Here is a 10,719-nt window from a genome sequence, read left to right on the forward strand (position 1 = left end):
AGGTAGATCACTGTCCCCAGAGTAATAAGGTCCTGTTACATCAATGAACTAATTATCCTTTCTAAGCCGTGTAGGAAATGATTGCTTGGGACAATACAAATTTTTTATACTCATTGCAAATTACAGGTCTGAGGGTTTTTCAGCATTATCAGACTAATGATATAAATATGTTCTCACATTGAGCATATACGTGGTGTTCTAATTAAGAATACACTGCTGCTTTTTTAATTTTTACAAATGTCTGAAGAATTGCTGGAATGAAATGGCTCTTTGCTCCAGCCTGGGAGAAGTAAACACATACATCAACACAACAAGATAAAAAAGATGGGTAACAGAATGGAGTTGGTGACTTCTGAAAAGCCACATGTACTGTAACTGTAGGATTACTTAGGCTTTGTGTACAGATGTTACTTACAGCTTTTTTGCTGGGGGTGGAGCAGGTGTTTGAGGAAAGAAATGTCAGTGACATTCAGTGACTGAGTGATGTAAATATTACATAGCTCTATTTTTACCAGTAGTAAAGTATTTATAGATATTTACGTCCTTTTTAAAGTAAGGTAATTTCTAATGAATGACTGTAAAAACAGCCCTTTCCAAATGGATTAATCTGCCATCAATTTGTGCTCAAAATGTTTCTCCTGCTAGCAGAAATAGAGTTTAACTGCCCTGTCCCCTCCCAGAATCCACGCAACTGGGGGAAGATTGAACTGGGTGCTGTTCTCCTGCTAAGTCATTACCGAGCATGTTATCTATCAAAGATTGAAAATCACCCAAATTATTGTCCCTTCAAATTAAGTGGACTACTCCTGGGGTGTCTGTAAAAGGTACTGGAGTTCGGCAGCCTGTGCCCACCTCCTGCTTCCCCCGCCCCAGTGCCTGACCCTTCGCTGCAGTCAGCTGGCACGGTTGTTTGTGCAGCTGGAAGGTGAACTGCAAAACTGATCCTCTTGGAAAATAACCTTTCCTAGTACGTTCCCTCTCTCTTATTTTTCTGCCAGCTCAATTTCTTTGATCGTATTCAACTCGCACAAGTATTGGATGCGGCAAAATGTGGGGGTGCAGTGCAGAGGCAGGAAAAAACAGTCGAAGATGGGAAGCTGCTTAAACAGTCTCAAGTAGTCTTGACACCCAGCGTGTCCACAGCCTGTGAAGAGCTAGACTATTCACATTAGATGAAAATCCTATATGTAGAGTATATACCTTTACTGGAAAATCGTTAATGATTTGCAAGACTGAAAACACTTAAAACTTTATGAGATCCTAGAAACATTGACGTTACTGCACAGGGCTAGAGAGAAATAATCTGAAGAGAACAGGGCTATAAACGTGTCAGTGAAGGTTTACATGTGCGTGAAAAACCCTTGTTGAAAAGCACTCTGCTTGACTATCAGAGGTTGTGTTAACACAGTTGGATTTACAAAAATATTGATTTCTTTACGCAGTGCTATCTTTAGTTTTCATAATGCATTGCAAATGCCACGTTTTAAAATACCATTACCATTTAAACCATGCTATTAACCTTACAAGAAGGGACCCGGTAAATTCAATATATGTCTCTTGTGCTGTTTCCTCTCTGCTCTTTCCTGGGAGAGATTTGGAAAATGAGGCAATGGGATTAAAAAAAAAAAAAAAGAAAAAAAGAATCTACTCCAGTTCCATCAGGATATTTATTTAACTGGTAAACCAACATTTAGATTGTAGTGTATGAGTCCACAAAAAATCACTTGTTTTCATGACAATATATGTATTTCCAGAAAACTCCTTCTGTGAGCAGGAGAATTACTACTTCATTTCCAAAAACCTGGCTGCTCACACTAATTCATGTTTCTCTGGCCACCAACGGCGTGTATATGTTGTGTGAGGTCCACAAGTGAACCATTGCTTTAAAAAATAATTTTTAAAATCAAATCAGCCAAATTGCGGATACACAGTGATGTACTTGATTTTTTACCTAGGCGACTCTTTTGAGAGGAGTTGCTATAGAAATGTTGATCTATAATCTGATATTTGTTAAGTAGAAATGGGGAATAAATATAAGGAAACCGTGTGTGTGCTGGACGCTGGATTTGTTCTTTTTGCTCCATGCTAAATATAGCAGAGTTTTGGCAGCCTGTTCAAATACTGCTGTTGTGTTTTTCTCCATAAAAAGTTGAGTTTTCTCAAGAGCATGCTTTAATTACCACAGAAATTAAATTCTCATAGAAAAATAGTCAATTGCCTTTAAACACAAATATTTATCTTAATATCATTGTACATGAATTTATTAATATTGATGCTCCATTATATGTTTTTAAAAACAAATCTATATCTCATTTGTTTTTACAAACAAGGCTGTAAGAATTAAAATGAATAATGCAGTATGAATAAATAGCTGGAAGAAAACTGCCTGAAAACATAATAGAGATATTTACTAACAACGAAGAATTTGACACTTTAAAGAGAATTTATGAGTATTTATAGTGTGATGCATATCTCATTTCTTGTTGGATTTTTAAAGGTACATTTATTTTTAATTTGATAATCTATGCATAATAATTTTATGTCATAGAAATAAGCTATTAGTCCAGGGATGGGCAGGTCCCCACATACATAAATTTTAAAAGCTATTGAGTGCTACAAAGAAAATTGGGGTACTGTTAAAGGTATTAATTCTTGCTAAAGTATTAACCTGTTTTTTCATGGCAAAACTCATTTGAAGTTGCTGCCAGGCACAGCAGTCCTTAGCTAATACATTAAATGGTGTCTCATTATTTCAGATAGATAGATGTAATCCTATTCCTTGCTTTACCAAAGTTTTTTTAATGTTCAGACAAACATATTCTCAAATAATGTTAATTTATTTTTTCAAAGTATTTCAAATTTTCGTATATTCAGTATTTCAAAATACTTTACTGCTCATCGGAGATCCATCCATGTGGAACCTGTACCAAGAGAGGATCTGGACAAACATTAGATCAATCTGTCAGTCAACATATGTATACTACTTTGTAATGTAGCAAGTGTTCAGAGGTTGTGAAGTTGTATTTTTTATAATTTTGGGAGAATGAACAACCAACAGAACGTTCACACAGGGCCATAGATGTGCCCTCTAGCTATGGCCAATGTATTACTGTAGTATAGCACCCTACGCAGCACTCTGGTCTAGTCTAGTTCATCTTATTTTGTCATGTGAGACTAGAAAGACAACTTGATTATGAGACCTGAATTTCAAGGAAATAGAGTGGATAAGCTTTTTGTGAAGTCCTTGGCAAAAATCCTGTTAGCCAGGCTTTTGCCTGGTTCCTTTAATTAACTTCTCATGCATGCAGTTTGTTTCATTGTCATTAGTTTAGCATATGTTTGCTTAGTTGTAATAAATGTTTAGAAGTCATTTGAAGGCCTGGATACATATAATAGACAAAAATCACACACAGAAAGATAATGAGACAAATTTTCTCGTTGAAAGACTGATTTATCTCATAAGAGACAAATATTTCAGGGATGTTGTTGTTAAAATAAACCTGAATGCCAGTTTTAAATTGTCCTGGGTTTTGGCTAGGATAGAGTTAATTTTCACCAGAAGCTGGGAAGGGACAGAGCAAAGATAGCTGACCCAAACTAGCCGAAGAGGTATTCTGTTCCATATGACGTCGTGCCCAGTATATAAAGGGAGAAGCTGGCCGGGGAGGAGTTGCTGCTAGGGGACTGGCGGGGCATCATGTTCTGGGTGGTGAGCAAATTGCATTGTGTATCATCCGCTCTGCATATTCTTTCATAAGTCTTGTTGGTGTTATTTTCCTCTTCCTTTGCTGTCCCAGTAAACTGTCCTTCTCCCAACCCACGAGCTTTACCTTTTTCTTCTGCTTCTCCTGCCCATCCCCCCGGGGAGAGGAGTAGTGAGTGAGCGACTGCCTGGTGCTCAGCTGCCGGCTGGGGCTAAACCATGACATAAGTCAAGAAAGGAATCATCTTTCCTTGGAACATGAAGAAGGTAGGAAGGTTGTAAATAATTACATGACTCTCTCATTTAATTCCTTGCCAATAAGAGAAACGATTGGCATTATGTTAAGAAATTATATTACGTGGGTATACGCATGTATCCTGTCTGGATCCAGAAAAGTTGACTGAAATGATGTCTGGCTATCACTTTCAAACTAAGAGATATGCTGTTACGCTGCTGTACTTTGTCCTGACGGTGAGAAAGACCTCTTTTGCTGTGTCCAAATCCAGGTTTTAGTACGATCCTTAACTTCATTTGTCATTTTACCATTGACATATCTGTCATTGTAGCGTTGATATTTATTTTCCCTCTATTATATTTAATGTTTAAATATTGAAGTTAAAATTTAGTTTAAATACTGAAGTTACTTAGCACGGTAACAGCCCCTATCTGACTGCTGTAGAACAATTTGAAATAGAGGAGGGAATACCCATTGGTGCTATCTATCAGATGAAAGGTCAGAAATAATTTTACTCTACAGGAACACTCTCAGGAAAAGCATGCTTTCAGAAAAAAATAGTTGTTTTGTTTATAACTGAAGGATAACATTGTTTATTTGCCATTACTATGTCATGATCTAAATCTTGAACGAGTATGCTGCTAGACAAAGCTCATATGTTAGACTTATGAGACAATTTGGAGTGTTGCTCAGTACATATAGCAGATGTAGCATGCCAATTTTTGCAGCAACAGCTTGATCCTTCTGTTTTCATTATGTGAGAGTGAAGAGATTTCAAGACTCTTAATGTAGGTACCCATTGATAATAGGTCTGTGGCAATGGAATTTATTGTATTGCAGAACTGTGCTCTAAGATTCAGTGTTCATCTTAAAAAAGAAAAAAATATTTAGTTCTCAGATCTGATCAGGTCAGAGGGATGAACCTGAGTGTTAACTGGCACGGAAATGCCTTTCTCAGCTGATAATTACCAAAGAGGGGGAATCTTTCATGATCATTGTAGTAGGTTGTTAACTCTCTATCCTAAAGATGCCAAACCAGCCACTAACTGTTTCGTTGTTCATGACATTACCATAAGAACCCAATTAACTAATTTTCCCCAAAACCAAACTTCTCTACTTCTTCTTGTTGCCTAAAAAAGATCTACTTGCTATTTAAAATATTTTGTCAAAACCTTCAGTTTTTCTTTCTCCCAGCAGCGCTCCTGCATTAGGTATTGACAGTATAAAACTCTGCAACCTGTTGCAACTTTATAATGTAAGAGTGGCAGAAGTAACTCAGACCTAACTGTACTCGCTGAGTTCAATATGAAAATGCATAAAGTAATAAATGTGACAACAAATCTGGAACTTGCAGTAGTTCCCCTAAGCCTGGTGCAGGTGCTGGGATCCTTCCTCTACAGTTCTGCCGTGCTTCTTGTGCCTTCCACCTGACAGCTCTTACTGGTGGAGCACTACCTTCTTCTAGCATCTTACTCATTGGCACAGGGTTTTCTCCCAGCAGATTAGGGAACATTCTGTTCAGACTGGTATCCATCCAGTTATGTGTTTTTTCTTATCTCATTTTTAAAATTCTATATAATGGGAATTTGTTTGGGTTTGGTTTATGTGGTTTGAAATAAGAGATAACAGCTGTTTAAAATACAGTCTGCTCTTAAAAGGAAAGAGTATATGAATTTTAAATAAATCCTGCTGAAACAGAAGTTATTTTATTCAGTAACGATTTGGGATTGGAATAATTCACCAGGATCCCACTGATACTATTCTGGTGGCACAAAAGAAAGTGCAGAGGCTTCTGGTTTTCCTGCCAGGATGTATCCCTAAGAACCTGAGACTGCAGAGGTCCTGTGGGAACTAAAGACATCCCTTCAAATGGAAAAGAGATTCAGGGTCAGCATCTTTTTCGCTGGAATGACTAAGAATTGTATTTATTCTATAACATATATATTGACCTAAGCTGATTTTGTAACTGGAGAGGTATAAATAGGTTTCACACTAAAGGCAACATCAAAAACCTGACATTTTTGGAGACAAAGCCTCCTTACTTTTCCTCTGTAAAACCGAAGTCAGCACAGGCTGAAGTAACTGACTGTTGAAGGTTTTCACAGCTCTTTGAGGTTTCTGTAATATGCAACTGGGTACACTTTATTCGGCTTAAATAGTCTCTCATATATTTTATTTAGAGGTATTTACAATATGTCCTAGGCGGAAAATACTAATGAATTCCAAACTGTTAGCTTGTAATGATACTGACCTACTTAGATTTGAATTCATTTGCTGTGTATATTTGCACTTGCAAGTGCACCTGAGGCGTTCCTGAACTTCAGTCTGATCGTATGTTTTTATCCAACCTGTTAAATCACCTGCCATTCCAATTAGCACAACTGTACCTGGAAAACTGCTGCCATTCTCACTTACAGCTTTTCACTTTTAGCCTTTTCACTTATACCGTAGTAGAAAATCACCTTAATCTACAAGCTCCTAGGCCTTGAGATATGCAATTACTTATGGAACAGGAGAACTGACAGTTTTCCCAGGCTTCCAAACACAGCCAAACTCTAACAATCAGAAAAGGTTGTTGGTTGTTGTATTTTTTTTTTCCTGTGGTAAATAACTGATGGATTCAAGCTCTGCAAATATACTACAGTTGCCAAAGTCTACCAGTAGTGACAGGAGTGGCAGGACCCAAATGTGTATGCACTGGAATAATCATTTGCCTGTTCAGGTTGGGAGCTCTACAAAATTTGGGCATGTGCAAAATATCACTGGAACTGATTTTATACCTTTAGGACTTACCAGCTATTTTATTGTGGTATTTTTTTCCCCAAAATATTCTTTGTCTTCTTCCCCGTTCTATTTTCTTTCTCCATCTGGTTAGAGGCTTTTGGATTAATATAGCAAGAGTGACTGGAATATGTGTCTGAGGATGCTGAGCATCCAATGTGTTGGAGAAGCTGCAGGTGCTTAGAAAACATGATGCCTTAGAAAATATGCAAAATATAGACTTTGAGAGGCATTGAAGTTCAACATTGGGGTCATTATACAGACAGGTGTCTGAATTAGTGTGTTATCATCATCCCTGTTTATCCCCCTATCATGGTTAGCTGCTTTTTTGTTTCTCTTTGTGATCTGTAATGAGACGTCAAGTTTTGTACCTCTTACATTGTGTTTTGACCTCGTCCTGACTACGGTAGCCACTCAGATTGCATTTCTCTCCAGAGCAGCCAGTACATGTATTGCATATTGTTTTTATGCAGTGTCAACGAAGTACAAGAGAAAAAGGATTATGCATTTAGAAAATGTGTTTCTTGCCTGAAGCTTTACCATTCAGCTGATGATAATCCAGGCAGACAGCCCCAGTGATCTATAATTTGGTCTGATTCTTCAGAAAGACTGCTGCCTCTCTCCTGAGAGGGGAAAAGCTGTCAGACTTCTCCCATTCTGCGTTTGTGATCTTTCCGGTTTGGTTGAAACTAGTTTCCTAAGTTTCTTTACAGAAGGAGGTAAAATCCTGACATAGATGCCAACGGTAGAGCTTTTATCACCTGTGTATGCTTTCGCATCAGAGAGTTTGTGTAGCTGCCTGTTTTTCAGACAGTGCCCTTTGGACCTAAAGCGCTGAAAATCACGCAGCCACAGTCAGAAACCAAATTTTTATTCATGAATCTGAATATTCAAACCAAGAGTAATTCATACATTATACAGAGGAATTCTGAATCTGGCGTAATTCTTCTCAAAGGCACTAATCTTATTTTAGGCAGCCTTCTCTTTCTGGCCTGCGAGGGAGCTGCCCTGCAGAGGGGTCCCTCTCTCCCGTGCCACCCCTCCATGCGCTGCTGGGATTAGCCTGCATTTCTCAGAACCCTCTGGAGGGTTTTTTTGCTTCTTGCTTTGTTTGTTTCCTGCTGTATAATAGGCCCTATCCATGTCCCCTCTTTCTTTGCTTTATTAGGCTTATAAACATCAGGTTACGGCAACTGGGTCATTACAGCAGAGCTGCTGAAACTGATGTAATGATCTCTGTGTGTTTTGAAGTCAGGAGTTAGAATCGATGCTTTGTAATGCTGAAACATCTTAAACAACCTTTGTTTCATAATTCCTCTGCCCTTTTTGTGTCCTCTAATTCTCAATTTACTCTTCTAAAGAAGTGGAGATTTTCTGACTCATTTTTTCCATGTAAATTGTTATGCCTGACCCATAAATATAAACTTCCAAAGAGCAAATACTTCGCATCTGAAAAGGTCAGAATGGCATGTATTTTCCTGAGGGGAGAGAAGCCCTCTCAATATATCCAGGAAGACTTTATTAACCATCCACTTAAAATTACAAAAAGTTAAATATCACTTTGCAAAATGAATTGTTTTGGAGAATAGCAGGGATGTAACTAAACCTATGTTTATTATAGATTACTTACAAATTTAGACCACAGGATTAGAGCACAAAACCACAGTTGTTTATTAATCCTCCAGATTAAACTGTTATTCCTAGAATTATTTGTTTTAGCAGTGTAAATATATTATGCCAAACTGGTGCAGCGCAATGGATCCCAAGGCAGCCCAATTTTTGCTAATTTCAGTGGATCTACATCAGACTGAATGTGAGCCAGTCTTTCTGTTTTCCTGCTTCCGCTGCAAAAATGAGTTATGGGTGTTAAGAAGAATTGGTGGTCTACTTAAACAGGAGTCTGATTTTAAAAAAAATCAGCTATTGATCTCTTCTCATGTAACTGTGAAGTTATATTCTCATCATTTGTGAGACAGTGTGTGTAGCTAATTAATTTCTGGAAAACGTTCATCTGTGATTCAGCTACACCCGTTATACTTCTTGGAATATCACATGGAAAATGAAGCTACCAAAAGGAAACATCTGTTTGTATCTAAACCCCAAGCATTTCTGAAGTTTAGCAACATGCATTCTTCTTGGGACTGCCACCTATTATACTCGGCTCGAGAGCAAATACCAAAAGGATACTTGAGGTGACCTTTTGTATCAGATTAAACAAAATGAGAAAACACTTGGCAATCAGACTTCCTCTGCTAGACCATGGGAAACAGCAGAGCAGAGGAACAGATACAGTAAAAACATATTAATTCAATCTTATTTGCTTTAGAAGAATCCAGCAGTGAAAGAACAACTAACTGTGAAAAACCTGAGGTCTCTGTAATTTGGCACCTCTTGAAGTCTGGCTAGATTCTCCTGACAAGGGCTATCTCAAGCTGCAATAAAACGGGAGAGGATCAAGAAAAACAAATGACTAGAAAACATTATGTGGGAAATGGTTTTCTTTCGAAAGCTATTTCTTAAGAAGAAAATACCGCCAGTGGACTGCAGTTTTGCTATCAATGTTCCTGTTGCATGTTAACACACTCTAATGAGTGCTTTGAATATGTTTTTTCACATGTTTTTAAAACAGTGTGTATTTCAAGGTTCCCTGTGCTTCTGTAAATCTGTGACTCCCTTGCTTGTTGGTGTGCTGAGCAAAGCTGGGGGAGGAAAACAAACTGTAGTTTCCCAGTGAGATTAAGCTAGCACAAGCCAGAATGCTGTTAAAATAATAGTCCTGTTTGCTGGTGGATGCTCATTCCTTCCATCTGTCCATCCAGCACATGCTGGTTAATAACACTACTGGTAGTATGTATTGCCACTCCTTGCTGCTCATTGGCAAGATCACTTTTTTATTTGCATCTGTGAATGACAATGCATGAATAATAGCAACAGTCAGCTCTACTAAGCAAATGATAGATCTGTGATCAAATGACATCCCACTCTAAAAGGTGAATAGATAAGCAGCCATCAGGGAAGGGAGGATAAATGCAAATGTTTAACTGTTATGATGATTGGGATTATTATGCAGTAGGTCTATAAATCAAGAACCTACCTAAGAAAGTTGAATTTTAGACCTTCAGTGCACTAGGCATAGTTTGGTTTGCTCAAATTGGTTGTTCAATATCACAGGTGATTCTCTTACTGTTGCAGCCTGCCTCCAGGGTGCCTTGCTCCTTGCTGCTGCTGCTTTCCATCTACAGCAGTTCCTCAATGCTCAGATCTTGGAGTCCTCCCCTGTACGCCAGTGCTCAACCCCTGCAAGCTTCTCCTAACTGGATGGGACACAAAGGACAACCTCCCTCCACCTTCCAGAAGGGAGCAACTGCAATGAGAGTGGGAAGGCATGAGGACACCGAGGGTTCTACCACAGCCACGTGTGGGCAAGAAGCCCAGAGGACAAACCAGAACTTTGAGACCAGTTGTGTAGCCAGTAGGCAGGGGGAAAAAAAAAAGAAAAAAAAAAAGAAAAAAAAAAAAAGAGGAACTTTGCCTGGAGACAAAACTGCAGTGACAGCAAGGATGATGGCCAAGCAAGGAGGTGAGGAAAAAAGGTTGCAGCATGCAGAACCTTTGACCAGGTTATGAAAATTCAAGGCCAGAAGTGCTCATAGGGTTGTTTTGGCCGCTGAATTGTTCCGCTCTTAACATCCCTGTCTTAATAGCCAGGAGACAGAGCTCCCTGTTTGCTTGGGGTTTTTTTCAAGAAAGGAATATGAGTGTTTCAACACTCTCCCCACCTCATCTGCACGCTGAGTAGTCAGAGATCACTGGTGACAGAATTTTTTTGGAAAAAAAAGGGCCCATCCACACTGTAGGCTGCTCCCTCCAGCAGCAAAGTCTCACTATTTAGCAGTGAGCAGGTCTAAAAGCAGTTTAAATAGGATCGCAGGCTCTTCCTGGCTCCAGGGCAGCTGGAAGGAGAGGCACCACAGCCAAGTTCCACCTTTGCCAAAGAGCA

Source organism: Balearica regulorum, chromosome 2, assembly GCF_011004875.1.
Source record: "Balearica regulorum gibbericeps isolate bBalReg1 chromosome 2, bBalReg1.pri, whole genome shotgun sequence".
Taxonomy (NCBI): domain Eukaryota; kingdom Metazoa; phylum Chordata; class Aves; order Gruiformes; family Gruidae; genus Balearica; species Balearica regulorum.